We start from the raw sequence: 15,140 nt of genomic DNA on the forward strand, positions 1-15,140 counted from the left end.
GGAGGGGAGAAAAAGATAAATGCCAGGAAGATCAAGGTCTCTGAGGGCTTTATGGCCTTTTGAGACTCAAGAAAATCTCTACCTCCTAATTCCTTCTTTCCCAGCAAGACTCTTACTAACACCAAAAACAGATTTATAGTTCCTACTATTTGTGAAAGGTAACACCATGAATGCCAGCAACTCGATCCAAACTCTGTTCTGTGGGCTTACATTCAGAAGAGATAAACCACTGAGATATCAATGAGAGAAAAGACACAAAGGCCCTTGGGAACAAGTATGTGCATGTGTATTTACAGAAGTTTTGGGGTTTTGGGGGGGAGGGGGTTATATGGGACTATTATATTTTATTTTTAATTTAATTTTTTTGTGTGTTCCAAAATTCATTGTTTATGCACCTCACCCAGTGCTCCATGCAATATGTGCCCTCCTTAATACCCACCACCAGGCTCACACACCCCCCCCAACCCCTCCCCTCCAAAACCCTGTTTGTTTTTCAGAGTCCACGTGTTTTCTCGCTTTCCCCACCACACTGTGAGAGAATGGTGAGCTCTGTATCCAAACGACTACCTTGCCTGCAGTGAGTACTCCAAGAAATGGAAGAATTGCACTTTGTTTTAGCTACTTTTGAATGCTGGGTGTAAATAGACAGTTTGCCCTAGTGACAGATGATAAAACAGGCAGAAAGGAAATGCCAGAGGTAACATCTATTCATGAGGAAGGACAAAACCAGGACTAGCAGACAAACTTCCCACTGCATTTTCCTGCAAAGCAGAATGCATGCTCTGAAGGATGGGGTTGGATACAGACTCGCAGTTGACTCAGTATCGCCATTAAAGTTCATGCATGGCTTTCTCCATCATCTCCAAGGCCAAGTGCGAAGTGGAAATGAACAACAGATGAAATGTCTCTCCCTAAAAGATCGTGAGGCAACAGATGATGACTTTTATAGACTCAAGGTTATGAACCCAGATGTATTTTCCAATAAGAACAGAAAAATAGAAATCAGTTTTGGACATTGCCAAGTGTCGTGATGCCTTTGCCAGACAAGTCTTGTCTTAATTTTAAAAGCATTTGAGAAATGGGATGCTTCTCTACTTCTCTGTTTTTCACAGAACAAGACCAAATGTTGCAGATTTTGGGAGAACCAAAATCAGAGAGTCCAATTAAGGTTTCAGGTGAGAACTGTGTTCTCTTGAATGAAGTCTTGTCATGAGGAAACTGGATCCTCAGCTCCTACAACATTAGGGGCTTGGCTACAAGTAGCCTTGCTCTTCCTTGTGGTTTCTGACCCTTTTCCAGGAAGTAATAGCTGAAAGCAAAGAAATTAGGATAAGAGCTTACTGGGGGGAGGCAGTGACATCCCAGTTTCCTGGAGTAGTCTCTCCAGGAAATAAATCCACACACTTCAGTGACAACAGTGGGAGAGGTTCTCAACAGACTTGCTACACAGCCATGGGGTGGGGGATGTCACTGTCTGTCAGACACACAGCTTTTACTTTGGTTTCTTAGGAAAATAGTACCCTTTCTGCTTCCCACTGAGAGTGAATTACTCTTGCCCGCGCTCAAGCAGAGAGAGGCTGGCTGGGCTGGGAGCACTCAGCTACAGCCTATTAAACTGAAGTTGCCTTTAAAGTTGGTTAATGACAAGAAAAACTATTTCCATCTATCTATATATCCAAGTTCAGACACAGGAGAAAAAAGTTGGTGCAGAAAAATGCCTTCATTTTACAAATTTGAATGTTACTGACTTGACATCTAAAAACTCTTAAAAACACATCTTAAAAATTATAAAATCTATATTCTATGATAACTCAAATGCATGCATGCCTGCCCACACACCCACAAACAAAATGACTTCCCTGAAGGTCAAACTCTACACAGCAGAGCGGGGCAAAGGAAGCAACATACCTTTCCTCCCACTCTGTATCATTATCATTCGTGGTTAGCATTTACACAGCACTGTGCTCTTGGCTGTTTTTCATAAACATTCCTGTAAAGCTGGCCCTCAGCAGTAACCTTCCTTTGGAAGTCAGGTCAGAGAATGCTAGTTTGCACATGAGACACACAGAGGCCAAGGTATCTGCCCAGCATATCAAATCAAGAAACAATATCCGAGTATATACCCTTAAGCCTGAAAATAACGTATATACCCAGCATATTCCCAATCCCAGTTGTTAATCGCCTACGTTCTTTATTCCAAAAAAATTTTGAGGCCAAATTTGTAGTAATTTAGTATTCAATTCCTGATGTCTTTCTCTTTATTCACTATTGCAATCAGCTCTGGGTACTTCTAAGACGAATTTTCTGATATAAAATAATATAAAAAGACTACTTACTTGGAATTATCCTATCTCTGAATCTTACAAAGCCTGGTTTTGTTCTTTATTTGTTTTAATAATCAAATACCACACCCAAATCTTAGTGACCTAATTATTGCTGTCACATTTTTTTTTAAAGATTTTATTTATTTATCTGACAGAGAGAGATCACAAGTAGACAGAAAGGCAGGCAGAGAGAGAGAGAGAGAGGGAAGCAGGCTCCCCGCTGAGCAGAGAGCCCGATGCGGGACTCGATCCCAGGACCCTGAGATCATGACCTGAGCCAAAGGCAGCGGCTTAACCCACTGAGCCACCCAGGCGCCCTTGCTGTCACATTTTTAAGCATTGTTTAATTATTTTAGAGAAGTTAAGAGTTGGTAACTGTATATGGCCCTGTCACAGTTTTAAAAGACAAAGGAACAATTTCAACTTTCGATAATTTCATATTAGCCTCTGATGGAAAGTAGAAAACAGTGAAGAAAATGTAAAGCAAATTCAACATCATATGCCATGATTTGTCAGCTATAAAGCACTATACAAATGTTTGTTGGGGTGGATGATGAAGGGAAAGAGGAGAAGGAGGAGGATGAGGAGGAGGAGGCAATTGTCATTTCCATAAAGAAGCACCAAGCTTCATGTCTGGTCCTTAGTTTCAATCACACAGACAATTAGCTTTGGCTAATCCTAAACTGGTTTTGAAAATGTTAAGAGTTACACCATGGCTGGTGGTCTGATCTAAGCTTCTGACTGGATGTAAGCTGACCATATTACACACGTTATTTTGTTGGAATGACAGGATCTCAATCATTTATCCCATTTTTTATCTTAGAAACTCATCAAATGGCAGAAAGATACCTAATGTCATAAAATCTAACTGAAAATGACCTGGAACTAACTTGTTCTCTTCTCAGGCAAAGGACACGGAAAACATCTGGTTCCTTTTCAAAATCAGAACATACAATAACCTGCAGTGATTTTAACTAGGTACAAAATGTGATCATTTTGAACTCAGATTGTAACCCATTAAAGATCTCCTATCTGAAATTCCACAGCAACCATAAAAATGAGCACTAAATCATGTACTCTGGGCCTAAAGAAAATCAGACAATAAACTACAAACAGCTAACTGTGATTTCTTCATGTTATTCCCATGTGTATCTGCACAGAGAGCCCATAAGTAGCATGCAAAGAGTACCTTCACCCCATTCAGATGCCTTCCCTTCTGGTCCAACACCCATCCTCCCATTACCTCCAAGCATTTATTTCTTTAACTCATGCTGCTGTCTCCCCACTATGCACCACTGCCACCACCCCCAGTCTTTGTTACCTAGCTCCAGTCAGTGACTCTGAGTACTTGGATAGCTGTCTGGTCAACCAGCCACTCCTGAAACATGGGCAGTAAGCCCTGTCATGTGCTGAAAAGGCCACAGACTCTGGAATCTGACTACCTGGGTTCAATCTCAACTTTGCCCATATCTGTATGTGACCTTGGGGTTAGTGACTGAACCTCTCTGCGTCTCAGCTTCCTCCTCTGTAAAACAGCATGATAAAATTGCCTCCCCATAGACTGTCCTAAAGACTGGTGAGTGAAGATATGGAAAATGTGTGGAGTAGTACCTAGAATATAGTAAGTTTTATACAAGTCTAAGATATTTTTCACTGTTAAGGGCAAATTTTGAACAACCTTGCTGATGTCCTATTACAGTCTGGGTTTAAAAAAAAAAAAAAAAACCAACAACAACTCTGCCTCTCTCTGGGCTCTGGACAGGCAGGATGTTCTCTGGACACCCTGTGCTCCCAACAATTCTCTGACCCTCATTATACACTACAGATTGGACAATAGTCACCACACCCGCTAGTGCAAGCACTCCCTCAATTCTATCCATCTACCAGTCACTCATAGGACACCAAATCAATTCCTCTGGCTACCAGCACTCACTCACAAGGGTCCCTAGAACAGACAGAGATTCAAGTGAAGTTTTGTTGGGCAATGGAGGAGTAGGATTGTTACGATCAGTAAGAGAACTAAAGCAAAGTCTCTTGTCCACATCCTGCCTGAATACCCTCCCAGAAAGGAAATACCTTGGAACTCCAACAGGTCTTTTCCTGGAAACACTTCTGCTTTAGCTCCATCAGTTATAGGATTCTGCATAGACATCCTACCCATCCCCTCTGCCTTGGCAGAAACATCTGTTCACTTCTTCTATAGCCAAACCCTGCTGTTTACTTAGTTGTTGGATCTCCACTATCCCCATCAAGGCTTTTTCCTTCTCTGAAAAGCCTGAAACAGGTCCATTTCTCCCCAACATTTCCTGTAGGTCGAAATTTAAAGTCATGTAAGAGGGGGAAGAAGCAGTTGCCAGCAGAGAAACTGTCTTGCAAGCTGGATTCCCACTTCACCTTACATTTCTGACCAGCCTGTTGCAGGGGGTGCTCACATCATATTCACTGCTTGTGCTCTTAGAAGGAGCCAGAAGGATGAGAGCAGCCAGGAATAGTAAACATGGCAGGTCTAGATTGAAAACTGACTTCAGGGTGACTTGTTTTTCAATGGCAAAGATTGGAGACAAGATACAAAGTGTTAGCCTTTTTCCACTTACAAAAAATTTAACAACAGGCTGCAAACCAATAACCTCTCATATAGACTAAATTATGTTCTACCATGAGAGGAAGTAGTAAATAAATACGCTTGACAATAAGATCTTGGGACCCTCCAGGATCCGCAGAGTACCTCAGTGTAATACTTAAATTTTCTGACTTAACAGCAATTACATCTTTAAAAAAATAATATAAGTATTGCTATATACTGAATGTCTGTATCCCTCCCAAGTTCATGTGTTGAACCTAATGTGATGGTGTTTGGAAGTGGGGGCTTTTGGGAAGTGATTAGGTCATGAGGGTGGGGCCCTCCGGAGTGGGATTAGTGCCCTTATAAAACAGGCTCCAGAGAACTCCCTTGTCCTTTCTGCCATATGAGGACACAGCACCAAGAAGTCAGCCCTCACTAGACACTAAATCTACTGGCACCTTGATCTTGGACTTCCCAGCCTCCAAAACTGTAAGAAATAAATGTTTGTTGTTTATAAGCCACTCACTCTATGGCATTTTGTTATAGCAGCCAAAAAGGACTAAGACAAGCACATTCTGGACCACAGGCTTCTAAGCTCTCAAAATCTACTAACGATTGAGAAATCAATAAAAAAAGTTCACTCTTGAACAAAAAATATGGAAGAAAATATAAAGAAGACTCCAGGTTAATAGATAGAGCTAAGCAAATGGAAGCCAAGATAAAAGTGTCTTTGAATTGGTTCTGTCAATCTTTCTATGAAAATCTCAATTTTTTCTAGACAGTGTAACTTTCCTGAGTTCTAGCCATAATTTTTATGTGAAAGACATGTTTCTCAACTCACGGTCACTTAAGTGATTCTGATAAGACCAGTTTCCAAGGACCCATCTCTTTGTTCTGTTGAGCTGAACTGAAGCTGGTAACACAGAGTCACGTGGCAGCTCCACCTGGAATTTACCTTGTAATCCCTCGGAGGTTCAGTTTCCCACTTATGAAACTGCGATGATGATAGGAAAGCAAAGCTCTTTGTAAACGCTAAAGTAATACCTATATTCTAAGACAACGTATCATTCCAGGGGCATGTATACTTTCTGAAAAGGCTATGAGGGCAAATACTCAACTTTTTGCACTTAATTTTGGTTTCAAGCTTCCCAATCCTTGATCCTTTAAATTACTTTAGTGAAAGTTGCCTCCCTCCCTTCTGTTCGAATCCATATTTTAAAAAAAAAGAAGGAGAAGGTTTTTAGTGATTTGTCAGGGGAAGGAATAGCTATTCCCACACACACACATTTTACAGAGCTGAAAAGCTGGACCAAGAAAAAGATGCCTAACTTATAAGTGGGATTAAACTACAGAACAAAAAGAAAGATAAGTTTCTTTCATCAGAACCTCCATATAAAGCTCTTCTCTTTTATTCATTAATTGACTCAATCATTTGTTCAACGGATGGTGATGGCAATTACAATCACTGGCATTATCCCAGCAGTGACAAAATCAAGGCCCTGCTCTCATAGAATTTACATTTCAGTTGTGGGAGAGGGTGGAAACAGACAATAAACAAATATGTCAGGGGTAGCGCCAAGTAGTATGAAGGAAAATAAAATAAGCTTAAGGAGCAGAGAAAAGGGAAGGAAAAATTCTTCTCTACCCTCAAGGTAATCCAGCTGGACTAAATTAAATTTACATAAAACAGATCAAGAGGAGAAAAAGCCAAAGTTTTATTATGGGCGCAACGAGGTCCAGTAATGAAATTGAAACCTAAAGAAATAACTAAAGTGGGCAGTTTTTATACTCTTTGGGCAGAGACGACAATCTGTGAGGAATTGACAGAACAACAACAAAATAAAAACTTAACTTTGGGAGCTTCAGTGAGTAAGGAATTCTCAACAGAATTTGGGCTGGAGCAGTATATTAGTAAAAAGCAACAAGGATTGTTTACACAGTCTTCTGGACTCTAAATTTCCCCTCTCTGGGGATAATGTGTCTACCTGCTGGTACAGAGGCTGTCTTTCCCAGGGGAGATGCAGTCCCTGCTTTCAGGAGGACAGAAGAGGGTCTGAGTGTCCTTGCACAGCCTGTCTCTTAAGTAAATTTTATCTAAAATAACCAATACACCAAATTGGCACATTTGGGGGCAGGCTGCCCTTGGCCCCTTCAAGAGCACAATGGAGGGAGAAGGTGTCCAACAGAATGGTTGTCATGCCTTTCTCATTAGGTGACACTGCCTCTGAGGCTGGAATACGGGAAGGCAGCCAGTCATTCAGATACCCCCTGGGCAGTGTGCCCCAGCCAGAGGGAACAGTGAGAAAACCCGAGAGGCTAGCGGGTGCTTTACTGCCCACCTGCTTGTACTTACCGACCTTCCTTCCACATTTTCCTTAAGCTCTTCTTCCCAGTTTACCTCTTAACTCGGGCAAACGGAGACCAGAACAGCCCCTTCAGTGAACGCAGCTGAGCTGACAAGACGCCCAGCGCGTCAGCCGCACTGACCACTTTGAGTTTAACCCCTGACTCGCGCCTGCGCAGAAGGGCCATGGGGGCGCCCTCTAGAATGGTGGACAACTACCTTCACCTCATTACCATACTAAAATCTCCGCCCCTGGAGGAGCACCGGCCTCGTTTGCATAACATACAATGTGGGTATCCGCAAGTTCCCTAAGGCGAATGCGCGACTTTTTGCCCTCCTCTACATATGAGGCTTCCCTATTCATCTTAATCCTAAATAAAGGGAACCTGTCCACCCTTCCTCAGTGGAGTCACGGCTTTGGAAGCCATTCCTCATGATGTCCCCATTTGCTGCAAATAAAGTTTTCTTTGTGCGACTATTCCACCTGGTGCGGTTTCTGACTCACCAAGGGGCAAACTCCTGTTGTTTAGTTATAGGAGCAAGGGCGCTGGTGATGACCCTTGAGATCGCAGAGGTGCAGAGGGACAAATGGTGTGCAGTTTGCTGGCCGTGGTAAGAATGTTGCTTTCTACTCAGAAAAGAGAAGACATTAGAGGTTTTAGGGCAGAGGAGTGATATGATCTGGTTTATATTTTTAACAGATTTCTCTGTGGAGTGTATATTGGGGGAAAGGTGCAGAGGTAGAAGCAAGGAGAACAATTAGGAGGCTGCTGGGATCTGCATGGTAGCAGTGCAGGTGGCAGAAGTGAGAATTCTGATTACAATCTGGGGGTTCCTAAGGGACCGGGTGTGCAGCAAGTGAGAAAAGGGGGTCAAAGATAAGTACATCAACTGGAAGAATGGTGAGACCATTGCATGAGAGGAGGAAGTCTACAAGAGGAGTAAATTTGATGGGAGGAAAGAGAATCAAGATTTGTTTTGGACATGGCAAGTTTGAACCACCTGTTAGAAATCTAAATGGAGATGTTGGGGCTATTAAATATGCAACATTGTGGACACCTGGGTGGTCCAGTCAGTTAAGTGTCCCACTCTTAATTTTGGCTCAAGTCTTGATCTCTGGGTGGTGAGATCAAGCCTTGTGTAGGACTCACATTCAGTGAGGAGTCTGCTTAAGATTCTCTCCCGGGGGGCGCCTGGGTGGCTCAGTGGGTTAAGCCTCTGCCTTCGGCTCAGGTCATGATCTCGGGGTCCTGGGATCGAGCCCCTCATCGGGCTCTCTGCTCAGCAGGGAGCCTGCTTTCCCCTCTCTCTCTCTCTCTGCCTGCCTCTCTGCCTACTTGTGATCTCTCTCTGTCAAAGAGATAAATAAAATCTTTAAAAAAAAAAAAAGATTCTCTCCCGGGGTGCCTGGGTGGCTCAGTGGGTTAAGCCTCTGCCTTCCACTCAGGTCATAATCCCAGAGTCCTGGGATCGAGCCCCGCATCGGGCTCTCTGCTCAGCAGGTAGCCTGCTTCCTCTTCTCTCTCTGCCTACTTGTGATCTCTGTCAAATAAGTAAACAAAATTAAAAAAAAAAAAAAGGTTCAGTCTCCCTCTCTCTCCACTGGCACATGACTGTGCTCTCTCTTTTTCTCTCTAAAATAAATACATAAATCTTAAATATGCAAGGTTCAGTTTTACCATCTTTGAAAAGTTCAGGAGAAAGATTTAGGCTAGTGATAGAAATTTGGGAGTCATTAGGGTAGAAAATAAACTAGTGAGAACAAGGACATATACAATTACTTTGAGTTTTACTGTAATGGGGATTATATAAATGGGTAACAGCCGGAGGGTAATTTGGGGTCCAAGGAGGTATTTTTTATAGATAAGATAGTGGTTGGCAGCATGACAGGTGAGTGAAGTGGCATCCTGTCCTTGAATGGAGTTAAAAAGAAAACCACAGGCCCAGAGTGGCATTACTTGGGCCAGGCTGTCCCCAAACCAGGGCATGGTACCTAACTGCAGCTTCTATCTGTTCCCAGAAATCTAAGTCTTAATGTGCCAATCAGGAATTTTCTGGTAAGTTCCAATGAGGTAATCTGTCACATGGGCCTTCTCCATCCCCCACCCCCACAAGGAAGGATGAGGAAATCTGTATAATAAGACCCTCTGCCCTTCCTTCTGTGGGAAGGTGATCTTGCCTGAAACAACACTTTTCTTTTGCTCATAACTTCCTTGCCCCACCATCCTTCTTATAAAAACCTTCCATTTTGTACAACTCCTCCAAGATCCCCTCTATTTGTTAGATGGATGTTGCCCCCTTCGTGAACCATTTACTAAACCAATGAGATCCTCAAATTTATGCAGCTGAGTTTTGGTTTTTTTGCATTTTGTTTTGTTTTGTTTTCTTTTTTTTTTTTTTTTTTTAGATTTTTTATTTATTTGTCAGAGAGAGGGGGAGAGAGAGCAAGCACAGGCAGACAGAATGGCAGGCAGAGGCAGAGGGAGAAGCAGGCTCCTGCTGAGCAAGGAGCCCGATGCGGGACTCCATCCCAGGACGCTGGAATCATGACCTGAGCCGAAGGCAGCTGCTTAACCAACTGAGCCACCCAGGCGTCCCTGTTTTGTTTTCTAAAGCAGGCTCCACGTCTGGTATGGAGCTCAACACGGGGGTGGTGGGGGGCGGGGAGCCTTGAACTCAGAGCACTGAGATCAAGACCTGAGCTGAAATCAAGAGTCAGGTGCTTACCCCACTGAGCCACCCAGGCACCCCTTGAATTTTGTTTTTTTGGAGGGTTTTTTGGTTTTGGTTTTTGTTTTTAAAGATTTTATTTATTTATTTGACAGAGATCACAAGCAGGCAGAGAGGCAGGCAGAGAGAGAGGGGGAAGCAGGCTCCCTGCCGAACAGAGAATCCAATGTGGAGCTCTATCTCAGGACCCTGGGACCATGACCTGAGCTGAAAGCAGAGGCTTTAACCCCACTGAGCCACCCAGGCGCCCCTGAATTTTGTTTTTTAACAGTGGCCATGCACTTGACACTGAGAAGCTGGTACTTGCAGGTGCAGAGATTGAGCACCCTGGTTGATACGGAAGAGCCACAGTGGGTCCTAGATCAGGAATATCCAAGACGTGCACAGTGTGACACTAAGTTTGACTTTATCACCGCAAAATACTACTATCTCTGGGGTGGGAAATACTTCCACATGTCAATCCTTTTCCGTGGGGGTTTTGAGTGGACCCTATGTGTCTGAGCACCAGGAGTGCTACTACCTATAACTTCCAGAAAATCTGAAATCTGAAACAATGGTTTGTCTTATTCTCAGCAATCAGAGATCTCATTTCTGGATAGAAACAGGAATTATGGAACTGAAATTGCAACTATTTCTACAGCTCAGGCTGCTTAGGGCTTCAGAGAGCCAGCACAAGATGGCAGGCATGTCCTTGGAGTATTCAGTGACAGGGGCAGAGGATGTGACCCAGATGAAGGTGCACCTGGGGGAGACCAGAAGTCCGACAGAAGATAGTCAGTAGCAGGGCAGGCAGCCATTTACAGGTCAGCCAGGTGCCTCCAGGAATCACGGGACCAGAAACTCCAGCAGTGTGAGATGAGAGGCACCAATGAATCTACCGACCTGGGCTGACAGAGCCAATCTGGCACCATATACCTGCCCCTGTATACTCACAGGTGAGAAGTCCTTTCAGTGCTGAGAAATACAATTCCACCATTTGGAGAAACAGAAGTGTCCAGCTTCCTTAGGCAATATGTGCACAATTTATTAATGCTCTAAACAGTGCCACATTTATGAATGGTATATTATCTCCCTAGTACTTTCTTGGGAGTGGGAGAGTCTAAGCCATACCACTTTTAAACTAATTTTAACATTACCTGTATCAAAGTTATAGGACTTGCTAAGTTTACTAGGAGTTTGTGGTCCATAAACATTCATTTCATTAATTTCTCCATAAAAACCTGATAGTAAATCCAATTTTTGCTCTATATTAGAGTCTTTCCAGTTTTAAATATGACAATTTACAGGTTTGCTTTCGTGTACTTTATAGAATGTCTGTTTACTGTGTCACGAATTTGGGGGCTTTGAAAAAAATGTTTTATGCTTCACTAGGGAAAGAAGACAGCTTCATGTTTTGTACCTTTTCACATAATGTTTTCCCTTATTAAAATGACCAGACAGCAATTTCTTTACAAAGCTTTTGATTAACACCTATATTAAAATTTTTTTTAAGATGAAATATTGCACCCTTGTGTGCAGATGGTAATGATTAAGCAAGGAGGAGGAGACTGATCGTGCAAGAGAGAATATGAAATTGCAGAAGTGCCATCCTTGAGTGAGCTAGGGTGGGGCATGTGGGGACTTTCACACCCACATGCCATGGCTGCGCAAAGGGGTACAAGGATAATTTGCCCACTGAGAGAACAGTTAAAAGTTGGTTTGTGGGCACAGAGTCAGCTAAGGTTATGAGTTTGGTTGGTCAGAGCATGTGGAATTTCTCCTCTGGCTGCTTGTATCCTCTCAGTGAAATAAGAAATCAGGTCATGAGCTGAGAGCGAGGTGTAGGGAGGGGCATTGGAGGTTGGAGGGGAGAGGAGAAGGGATGAGATGATGGTCTAGTAGAGAGGAAATGAATTCAGGGAAATGCTGCAAGATTGGCTGGCCACACAATCCACTTGAAGTTTGTGGTAATTAATCCAGAGTAGGGTGAGGGACACAGAAAGGGGCGGGGAACTGAAGATGTACACAGGGAATTAAGGCGTGAGTGAAGGCATGAGGGGAGGTAATGATTAGTGCAAAGGTGATGGGGTCAGTGGACTGGAGGTGAGGTAGAACAGCTACTGGAGTCCAAGGACTGGAGGGAAAGAGCTGGAAAAATAGAAAATGGCAGTAGGATATCAGGAAATTTAAAGTCGAGATTGTGAAGGGGCATTTTCCATAAACATTCTTACTGGTTGCCATCATCTCTAAGGTTCCATAAAAGTCAGTTTGATGTTGCTGAGGAAGAGTGCCCAGATGCCAATGAATGTGGTTCAGAAAGTCTCCTTCCCTTTTCCTCCCTCTTGCCACCTGGATGGCCCTCCCTCCCACCCTCTAATAATTCTGAAGTGGATAAAATTGTTCAGATGAATTTAAGCAAAACAGGTAAAGCTAAGGCCTAATGAGAGAACATCTTTTCATCACACCGATGATGTAGAAAAAACATAAAAAGAGCATGTTGCTAGAGGAAGCTGAGAGGAAGAAGATAAGAAATAGTTGTCTCTGACATTTAAGCAAGCCTGATGCGGGATGGTTTTACATTTATATGACTGATAAATAATACAAGATTCCCTGTAGAGGACAAATCCAAGTGAAAAATAACCAATTGAGAAAAGAGTTATGTGGTTAGTAATCTCAACAAGAAGGGCTGAGCTCTTCTGAAAGCCAAGATATCAAATGACAATTTTTCATTTGTAAAATTGTACCCTTGGCAATTAAGTTGATTTCCAGCTTAATTTCTCTCTCTCTCTCTCTCCTCTGTTACTCTATCTCTAAAAAGCCCTAATGGATTTACATCTCTATGCAAGTAATCTGAGGTTCCACCTTTTAGAAAAGAAAAGTTTAAATTACCTTTTATTTTAGGAGAGGTTGATCCTGGAATGTTCTTGTATTTAGAAAACTTTTTGTCTATTTTTCAAAACTTTTCTATTTTCCTTCTAATTCAAACATTCCAGGGGCACCTGGTGGCTCAGTCAGTTAAGCATCCAACCCTTGGTTTCCGCTCAGGTCATGATCTCAGGGTTATGGGATCGAGCCCCATGCTGGGCTCTGCACTTAGCATGGAGTCTGCTTAAGATTCTCTCTCTCTCCCTCTCCCTCTACCCCTTCACCCCACCTCCTGCTCACTCACTCTCTAAACAAACAAACAAACAAACATTCCAGCAAAATTCTTCTTAGCATCTGGCATCTGACATTTCCAAGCAGTGGAGTATTTCTTGGAGAAGGGAAGTGGGGTGGGGATTGCTATGCTGTTCCATGGGAGTAGTCTCCTTTCAAAAGTGAAAAAAAAAAAAAATCCATCCGCTTTTTTACACTAAAAATTAAACATTTTGACCCTCATATTTAGCAGATGTAAATAGTTAATGAAATATAAAAGGATGTTCAAGATCACCAACATTTAACTCACATAGTTTTATTATGTGTCAGGCACTGCTCTAAGCATCAGGCACCATTATAAAATTTTTACAAATATTAATTCAGTTAATCCCAACAAAAATCTTATTTGGCAGGTACTATTATTTTTCCTATTTTGAGTGGGAACAATGAAACTGAGTCACAGACAAGTTATGTAACTTGCTAAACTCACACAGATAGTACGCACCACAGCCAGATAGTAGGACTCTAGGTCCATGCTTTTAGACATTATGCCGCACAATCTTGCCAGGGCAATGCAAAGTCAAGAGAGATACCATTTTCTATCCAGAAGACTGGCAAACAAAAATTTAAAAATTGGTAACATCAAGTGCTGGCAAGGGAGTAGGCAAACAAACAACCAAATATTGTCATACCCTCTTAGAAGGCAATGTGGCAGTATTCACTAAAAATTTACAGCACACAAAACTCTTTCTCTATAACTTTGAGGACTCTGGCCTACAGAAAAAGAAAAACACACTGGTATATAAGTTGTACATGAAATTTCAGTATTGTTTGTGGTGATGACAAAACTGGAGATACTACAAATGTCCATCACGGAAGCTATGGTTGAATAAACTGTGTTACATCTATTCTGTGGAATACTGTACAGCTATTATATAAGACTTCAAACTATTTAGTGATCCAGAGGAAGTTGTAGTAATGTGTAGGATAAGGTCTGTCGAGGCCGGCACGACAAATCGACCAGGGTCGAGAGGGTAAGAGGATGGTGAAAAGAAATTAAGAGACAAAGAGATGCGGGCAGGAGGAGCACCAAGGAGGATGTCCAATAGTGTCGATTTTATTCAAGGCTGTGAGGCATTATATAGCTAACAGAAACAATCATAAGAAAGTATCTATTTTTAGCTGATTACTAAAGAGTTTTCAACATGCACAGAAAATCCTTCAAGCTTTCCCATTATCTATTTCCCAAGCACCAATAGCAGACCCTCTAGCACCAGATGTACTGACTTCAAGGCCACTCAAGACATAGTTTATGTAAGCACAGCACAGTCTTACAGTGGTGTAGTCTATAGCCCGTGCAAGCCCAGCCAAGAATTTCTGACCCCAACCAAATCATCTCTATCTGACTGGCAAACGTGTGGGAAGTCACGTAGGCGAGCGCACAACACATAGCACAGACCCTTTCTCAGTGCTACTCGACTTTATCGACCTAAGCCTTTTGTTCGGCTATTCAGCCTTTAAAGGAGGCACAAGTCAGGGCCTGGTTTGGTTCTCGTCTCAAGCCTTATCGTGGCCTCCCACAAAGGTCCTACCTTTTTGGTGAGTATTTTTGTGAACATATTTAGCAGTTACCTCAGGAAGTAGGATAGGGCAGAGGGGGTTATTAACTTTTTCTATATCTATTTCTAAACTGTTGGACTTCTTATATAAGGTTGTATTGCCTCTGCAATTTAAAAATCTCAGTTAGAAATAATTATAAATGTAAATACAATGATCAGCCTAGACATATTTTATATTTTCAACTCCACAAAGGCAATTATATAAACAATATGGTTTTTCAAATCAGCTGTGAAAGACTCAGATTCATATTTATGGACACATTTTATCTATAGGCATTGCACATAGTTCTCAGAAATTACAGAATAAACATTGGTTTTCTTTAACGGGCCTTTCTAGCAATAGAAAGCAAAAAGAACAGTTCACTCATTCCTTGTCTAATAGTCTAACTAGCCAGCAGAGAGGAATATCATTTTTTTTAAAATCAGTGTCTGATCTATAACCTCCA

General features: G+C 42.3%; 1 long non-coding RNA gene across 1 annotated transcript in view; it reads right to left on the reverse strand.

The window, feature by feature from the left end:
• LOC125105291 (uncharacterized) overlaps positions 1-7,377 on the reverse strand; it is a 65,041-nt gene extending 57,664 nt beyond the window's left edge. Inside the window, exon 1 of the long non-coding RNA XR_007128859.1 lies at positions 7,241-7,377. This is a non-coding gene — a long non-coding RNA (uncharacterized LOC125105291). The remainder of the gene's footprint in view (positions 1-7,240) is intronic.
• Between the last annotated feature and the right edge of the window lie 7,763 nt (positions 7,378-15,140).

The sequence above is a fragment of the Lutra lutra genome, chromosome 7, assembly GCF_902655055.1.
Source record: "Lutra lutra chromosome 7, mLutLut1.2, whole genome shotgun sequence".
NCBI lineage: Eukaryota > Metazoa > Chordata > Mammalia > Carnivora > Mustelidae > Lutra > Lutra lutra.